Source organism: Sciurus vulgaris, assembly GCF_902686455.1.
Source record: "Sciurus vulgaris genome assembly, chromosome: 8".
Lineage (NCBI taxonomy): Eukaryota > Metazoa > Chordata > Mammalia > Rodentia > Sciuridae > Sciurus > Sciurus vulgaris.
The window spans coordinates 2,012,053-2,020,106 of NC_136468.1; the positions used below are offsets into that span (position 1 = coordinate 2,012,053).

Here is an 8,054-nt window from a genome sequence, read left to right on the forward strand (position 1 = left end):
TGGCGAGGCCACGTTGTCTGTGTGGTCTGCTCCTTTGCAGAGTTCAGCCTCTGCTTGATTCTCAGGTGAGGCCGTGATGTCACACCCACCACGCTGCCTCAGTTGCATGTGTGATTACTTCTGTTCTGACTCACCTCAGAGTTTCCTCCCCACAAAGAGGGCCATAAACATCACGGCTCCTGCCCAGTGTAAAGGACAGCGCAAGCTTCATCCGGCGGGAGCATGGATCAGTGCTTCTTTTTTGCGACTCAGCAATATTCCGTTATGGGTGACCCACGTCTGGTTTGCGTGTCCCCATGGAAGGCACTGGGAGTTCACCTTCGGGCAGCGGCGACTTCTCTGCACAGTGGTGTGCGAAGACCTTCTCTTTCAGGTTCTCTTGGGAATGCAGCAGGAGCTGCGGTCTGCACTGTGGGGATTCTGCTTCGCTCATTAAGGAGTCACTATGCTTCTTACCAGGCAGCTGGGTCAGCACTGCACCAGCCTGCATCAGAGGCTTGACCGGAGGCAAAAACGGAGTCCATCCTTCTGGGAGAGATCCAAGGGAGGAAGCCCAGGCAGGGAGGTGACATTGCTGGGAACTCAGCTACAGAGGCTCCTCTGGACTGGCCTGCACAGCAGGGAGGAGGGACTCTTGGGAGCTGAGGAGGGCAGGTGTGTGGATTCTTGGTCCTCGTCACTCACAACCAGCCTCCCTTGGAGGCTCTGTGTCACCTGCTTGCTGCAATTAGTTCAGCAGCCGGCCCCTCCTGCTGTCCCTCCTTGAGCCTGTGGGCTCTTTCTGTGTTTTCTGCTCCTCCATCCAGGGCCTCTTTGCCCTGACCCTGGATCTGGTTTGGTGTGTTGTGCTGGGTTGGACAGGGGGCCTCCCCAAGGACTCAGGAACCAGAGGCCACGGTCCTTGGCTGGGCAGTGTGTGGGGTCTGCTCTGTCTCCCCTGCTCTCCAGGGCACCGGTGATCCAGCAGGACTGCCCAGGCCAGGGGTCTCTCCACCCTGGTCCATGCCTTGCCCTCTCAGAGGCAGGGCCGTTCTCTGGTGGGAAGCACACACTCTGAGACCGTGTGCCCTGGAGGGGCAGGTGGGCACCGTGTCACCGTGCCAGTGCTGAGTCCTCAGCCTCACCCTCGGGCAAGAGCGGAGATTCTCAGCAGAAACGATGACTATTCTAGAGGTGAGGAGAACGGGGGGCAGGTGGGGAGGACGCGAGGGACTACCAAGCCTGACTGGAGGATCGAAGGCCAGTCTTAGAAAGAGACTGGGGTCCCCGGGGCCCAGGGACCCTGCGGGGGAGAAACCTCAGAAGTCCCTGAGACCCCCACGGAGGACACCCCACAAGACAGTTGTGGCCGGACCTCAGCCAGCACAAGGACAAGCCTCTACCTCCCCTGTGGCAGAAAGCTCTGGAAGAGTCTGCGTCTGCTGGAGCACAGGATCCCAGAAAATCCCAGGGACACGGCGGGGATGCCCCCTGCTCCCCCATCTGCCCACCGCCTTGCTGGCCTCAAGACTGCCACCCAGGCTGGAGGCCCAGACCTCTCCCTGCCCTCCACCTAGCCCAGCAGAGGCTGGGAGACGGGCTGGCCAGGGGGCACTCTTCCAGAGCTTTCTGACCCCTTCCTGCTCTCGAAGCACAGGCGTGGTGTCATGGGGCCCAGCAGGGGCACTGTGAGCGTGAGCTGTTCTGCACGCCCCTGCGTCCCGCTAGGGAGGTGCTGCCAGCCCCAGGGCCAGTGCTGTCGTCCTCCCACCCCTGGGGGACGCCGAGTGGAGACAGGCGCTTCTGAGGCTGCACGTCAGGGTCGGGGCAGCTGGGGCTGGGCTGGACGCTGCTCGGGGCAGCAGGGAGCCGACCTGTCCCCAGGTCTCCCTGGTGCTCAGGGATGGCCCCTCAGAGGCGAAAGGAAGCTCTGGCGCTGGCCAACTTCCTGCACTGCTGGGTCCCTGCTGAGCTTGTCCGGGTGGTTCTGCTTGGCCGTGTTCCCTGCCTGCTCCCCCTCTGAAGCCTGGCCCGGGCGTCCTGCATCTGTCCTGCTGTGTGGCTCTGCCATTGAGGGGGCCCCTGGTAGGGCCTGGCAGCCTGAAGGACGAGGTCACTTTCCAGCGTCCCTGGCTTCTGGGCCTGTGCTAGGCGACTCGGGACACCGCGCTGGCTTTTACCTCGGTGCCAGGTGCCCAGCATACTCACGGGCCACACGGGAGGCCCAAGGGCTGCCCATGGAGGTGCTGCCCTCCAGACCGTCAGTGCTTCGGACCTTCGGGGGCATTGGCCAGCAGGTGGGGAGGCAGTCGAGACAGGACAGCAGGCTGTGAGGATCCCATGCTTGTGCAGCTGGAGCGGGCCTCTTCCTGAGCAGGCTGAGGGACACGGAACGCAGGCCAGTGTGGCTGGAGGGAGCACCAGGCTCTCGGTCACCCCTGGCTGTAATTCACCTGGCAGGCCGGTCAGAGGCGAGGCCGGAGCTGGGGTGGGGGGAGAGGAAGCAATAAAGGAGAGGGTCAAGGAGACGCGCCGCAGGAGAAGCTGGGCAGCCAGATCAAAGTACAGCATCTAATTAAAAACACTGTCGGTTGCTTGTAGTGCAAGTCTGTGTTGATTATGTCCACGTGAGAACGGGAGGAGGGTCTGCCCTCTGTCCCCCAGGTGGCAGCAGCATGGCTGGGGTGAGAAGAACACACACACGAAAGTTGACGAAATGGTTTCAGAGTGTGGGGACCACAGGACCATGGTCCTGCTGGAGGGGACAGAGGTGGCTGGGGAGCTCTGGGGGAGGGGGTGATGGCCCTGCTGGAGGGGACAGAGGTGGCTGGGGAGCTCTGAGGGAGGGGACAGAGGTGGCTGGGGAACTCTGGGGGAGGGGGTGATGGCCCTGCTGGAGGGGACAGAGGTGACTGGGGAGCTCTGGGGGAGGGGGTGATGGTCCTGCTGGTGGGGACAGAGGTGGCTGGGGAGCTCTAGGGGAGGGGACAGAGGTGGCTGGGGAACTCTGGGGGAGGGGGTTGTGGTCCTGCTGGTGGGGACAGAGGTGGCTGGGGAACTCTGGGGGAGGGGGTGATGGTCCTGCTGGTGGGGACAGAGGTGGCTGGGGAGCTCTGGGGGAGGGGGTGATGGTCCTGCTGGAGGGGACAGAGGTGGCTGGGGAGCTCTGGGGGAGGGGGTGATGGTCCTGCTGGTGGGGACAGAGGTGGCTGGGGAACTCTGGGGGAGGGGGTGATGGTCCTGCTGGTGGGGACAGAGGTGGCTGGGGAGCTCTGGGGGAGGGGGTGATGGTCCTGCTGGTGGGGACAGAGGTGGCTGGGGAGCTCTGGGGGAGGGGGTGATGGTCCTGCTGGTGGGGACAGAGGTGACTGGGGAGTTCTGGGGGAGGGGGTGATGGCCCTGCTGGAGGGGACAGAGGTGGCTGGGGAGCTCTAGGGGAGGGGACAGAGGTGGCTGGGGAACTCTGAGGGAGGGGGTTGTGGTCCTACTGGTGGGGACAGAGGTGACTGGGGAGTTCTGGGGGAGGGGGTGATGGCCCTGCTGGAGGGGAAAGAGGTGGCTGGGGAACTCTGGGGGAGGGGGTGATGGTCCTGCTGGTGGGGACAGAGGTGGCTGGGGAGCTCTGGGGAAGGGGGTGATGGTCCTGCTGGTGGAGACAGAGGTGGCTGGGGAGCTCTGGGGGAGGGGGTGATGGTCCTGCTGGTGGGGACAGAGGTGACTGGGGAGTTCTGGAGGAGGGGGTGATGGCCCTGCTGGAGGGGACAGAGGTGGCTGGGGAGCTCTAGGGGAGGGGACAGAGGTGGCTGGGGAACTCTGAGGGAGGGGGTTGTGGTCCTACTGGTGGGGACAGAGGTGACTGGGGAGTTCTGGGGGAGGGGGTGATGGCCCTGCTGGAGGGGACAGAGGTGGCTGGGGAGCTCTGAGGGAGGGGACAGAGGTGGCTGGGGAGCTCTGGGGAAGGGGGTGATGGTCCTGCTGGTGGGGACAGAGGTGACTGGGGAGCTCTGGGGGAGGAGGCGGTGGTCTCTGGTGGGGACAGAGGTGTGGGGCTCTGTGGGAGGGGGACGCTCTGCTTGGCTTTAGACTGAGCATGCTCCAACAGAGGGTCTGGGAAGTGGCTGGGTCTGGAGGCTGGGAGAGCTGGCATTTAAAGGTGGAGGCCCGTTTGAAAACCATCCTTAGGAGATGTTTGGAAACTGATTGGGTGGGTAGGTCTTTGACTGAAATCTTTAGGGAGACCACCGGAGGCTGCCTTGACCATGTCCTTAGCTCTGGGCTTTGGGAGAAGGGAGGAGCAAGGAGAGGGGCATCTGGAGGGAGCTCAGCTCGGAGCCCATGGGGCTTGTCTGGGGAAGGGCTGAGCAGAGGCTGGGCTCTCCCTTAGGAGCCTGGAACAGCCATCGCCAGAGCGCAGCGTGGGGAGTCCTGAGCGCTCCCTGGCAGACGCTTCTGAAGGCCTGTCCCCTGTTAGAAGGCGAGGGTGCAAACGTGGCCACCCCCGTGCGGGGACACGGACAGCCTCTGTACGGTCCCCGGGAGGAGCAGCAGGCTGGACCGGAGGGGAGGCTCGAGCCCGAGCCACGCAGAGCTGGCCTACGGGTCTCTGGGATCTGGATGTGCAGATGGTGGTTGAGTGACCAGACCAGAGGGGCAGGTGAGGGAAGGATAAGGACGGTGGGCGGGCAGCAGATGAGGCCGTCAGCCTGGGTGTGCTAAGAGGCAGGATGCGACCCACGTGCACGAGGCGAGTCTGTCCGGGGGAGTCTGCTTGTTGAGTTCGATGGCTGATTCACGCGCCTACCTCCAGGGCAAGACACGCACCGTCCCTCAGGCCCCTGGGACTCACTCTCCCTGACCCCGCCTCTGCTTTCTCTCCACAGTTGGGCCTCTCCTGGAATTCCACGTCCCTAGGATGGCGTGGTCAGCACCTCCTGCATCCGCCTCCTCCAAGCCTGACGTGGTGGGGCCGTCCGACTGCTGCGTGCGCGGATCGTTCCTTTGCTTTTATTGCTGAGTCGTATTTCATTGCATGGATATGCTACGCTTGTTTATTCATCAGTTGATGGACATTTGGGTTCTTTCCAGAGCTGGCTGTTATGAAAAATGCTCTCACGAGCATTCGCACAAAAGTTTTGTGTGGACGTATTTCTTCATTTTTCTTGGGTGGATGCCTAGAAGGGGCGGGGTGGGTCTTCTGGTAAATGTGTGTTTAGCCTATTAAGAATCTGCCAAAACGGTTTCCAGTGTCTGCCTGCAGCAGCGATCTGCGTGTGCTGCTTCCTCAGCTTACCTGAAGGTTCACGAGTTTTATCTTTCACAAACCCTCCCTGGCTCTCCGCTGATGTCCACGATCGCTTGCCTGTCGGCCATTTCTCGCTTTTGTCCTCTTAGTTATCTCATCCTTCTTCCTTTGTGTTGATTTGTTCTTTCCCCAGCTTCTTAGTGGGAATTTATGTGGATGACAGTAGACTTTGTCCTTTTCTAATGTATGATTTTAGTGATGAATTTCCCTCTAACTACTGCCTTAGATGGCTCTCATGAATCTTGATATGTTGTGTTTTTATTTTCATTTTGTTCATGATCTATTTTCCTTGTGATTTCTCCTTTGAGCTGTTTGCTATTTATAAGTATATTACATGGTTTTTATGCATTTGGGGATTTGCCAGAATATTTTTATATTTTGATGTAAAATAGGATGTGAGAGAAAACACTTTCTGATCTCAGTCTTTGACAATGATGGAGTCTTGCTTTATGGCCTAGAATGCAGTCAGTCCATCCTGGTGAGCTTGCATTTCCTGTTGTTGGGTAGGGTACTTTCCGATGCTGTCACGTGCTAGTGTTATTTGAGCCTTCTGTGTGATTATGGGTTCTGGCTACCTGGTCTATGAATCATGGGGACAGGAGTAGTGAAATATCAAGATATGATTCTGTTTTCTCCAGCTCTGTCAGTCTTTGCTTCACGTATGCGGACCTCTATTCATAGGTGCATGTGTATACAGCTAAATTGTTATACATACCAGTAATGCTGTATCATTATGTATGTACAAGTGCACTTTATCATTGTTAAATGTGCCTCTTTTCTCAAGTAATTGTTTAGCTTAAAAACTGTTTAATATTAGTATGGCCACTCCAGTTCTCTCACGCATACATGTCCCTTCACTTTACCATCTGTAGACAAAATGTAGTGAGGCTTTGCTTTTAGATATAACCTGACATTTTTTGCCTTATAATCGGAGTGTCTGGTAAATCTATATTTAATTACCAATAGGTTGAATTCTTGCCTACCATTCTGCTCTATGGGCTGCCTTCTTTTGTTAAATATTTAAGTAGAGCACTTTAATATTGATTTCTTAGCTCAATTTCTTTGTGTACTTTCCTTTAGAGATTACTTTGTGGTTGCTGTAAGGCCTGCATAGGTATTTTAACATCATAACCTATTTCAAGTTAACACTGACTTTCTTCTGTTAAAATACAGGCCCTGGGCACAGGTGTAGCTTCATTCTAACCCTCCCCTGGGCTGTTGCTGCCACACATACTCATACACATGTAGGCTGCATATTTTTGACCTCCATATGCAAAAATATTAGAATTGAAATGTATATATGTATACATATACGTGTACATGTATGCACACATGCTTACATGAAAACATTCTATGTTAAAATACAGCAACACAGCAGTATGATTTTTGCTTTAAACACTCGTGTATCTACAGCTATGTTTGCCATTCCTGGTGTGTTTCATTCTTTCACGAATCTGAATCACCATCTGGCACCCCCTTCCTTGTAGTATCCTTTCACTTGGGAAGTTCCATTAACAACAGATTTTATCAGCTTTTCTACATCTAGGAATGTCTTAATCTCACTAACATTTGGAACGATAGTTCAAGGGGGTATGGGATTCTTGGTGGAGAGTTTTTTATTTTTTGCATTTTGACTCTGTCATTCTAATGTCTTCTTGTCTGGTGAGACATTATATCTTTGCTTCTCTGTATGTAATGTGCCATCTTCCTCTGGCTACTTTCAATATTTTCTCTTTAGCATTGGCTTTCAGCAGTTTGGTGTGTAGGTGTGGTTTCTTATTGTTAATCCTACTTGGGTTTGGTGAGTTTCTTGATCTCTAAGTTAATCCTTTTCACCAAATTGAGAAACTTTTATACACGTTTCTTTGCCCCACTCCTGGGATTCCATTTGCATGTGTGCTGGTATGCATGACTTTGTTCCATAAGTTCTGAGCCTCTGTTCATTTTTCTTCGATCTTTCTTTGGATTGAATATTTTCTACTTCTCTTTCTGTCAGTTCATTGTTTTTTCTTCTTCCTCCTCTTACCTACTGTTGAGCCCACCTGGTAAGTTTTTTATTTTAGTTACTGTACTTTTCAGTTCCAGCATTTCTGTTTGTTTCTTTTTCATAGTTTCCCCTTCTTCTTCTTCTTTTTTTATTAATTCACTCAAACTTAGCTCATTTTCCTTTAGTCCTTTGAACTTATTTTCTTTTGAACTTATTTATGTAGCTTTTCATTTTTTTATTCTGAAAAATTCAGCTTCTGTTCCCACCTGCAGTCATTTGATATCATTTTTTAAATTTTCTCTGAGTAGGGGTCATACTTTCAGTTTTATGCATGTTTTGTGATTCGTATTTGAAAACTGGACAACTTAGATAGCAACTGACATGTGCATGGCTTCTGGTCTGTTACTGCGAACACGTGGACGATTGACCTTCATGAATTCAAACTACAAAGTGTCTACCCTCTGGGTACAGCCATAACTGTCTCGTTCAGGGTTCTACTTTTGGCCCGGCTCCCTGGAGGTCTTCCAGGGCCTGTGCGGCTCTTCGTGGGCCAGTGGCTCCAGTGCATGTTTTGCCCTGGTGTTCATGCCTGCAAAACTTCTCTTATCTGCACTGGGCTGCCTGGATTGAGGCACAGCAAGAGTCCTACGCTTGCAGATTTGGGGCAGTGTGTAGTCTAGCAGTGGGCCGTTGATGGGGCAGCTTATCTGGATAGCCACCCTGAGAGCACAGCTGTGTTCTGGCTGAGACCATGCTGGCTGAGGAGAGCGCTTCCCAGAGCTGCCT

At 54.6% G+C, this 8,054-nt stretch overlaps 1 long non-coding RNA gene across 3 annotated transcripts; it reads left to right on the forward strand.

Moving 5' to 3' along the window:
- Nucleotides 1–472: 472 nt before the first annotated feature.
- On the forward strand, nucleotides 473–7,709 carry LOC306667932. Of its 3 annotated transcripts, none has more exons than XR_013765681.1 (3): nucleotides 473–1,173; nucleotides 2,581–2,749; nucleotides 4,860–7,709. It is a non-coding gene; the product is annotated as an uncharacterized lncRNA (long non-coding RNA). The 3 variants fall into 3 exon arrangements; XR_013765682.1 differs by having other exon boundaries at nucleotides 2,644–2,749; XR_013765683.1 differs by lacking the exon at nucleotides 4,860–7,709 and adding an exon at nucleotides 4,454–4,499.
- The last annotated feature ends 345 nt before the right edge of the window (nucleotides 7,710–8,054 follow it).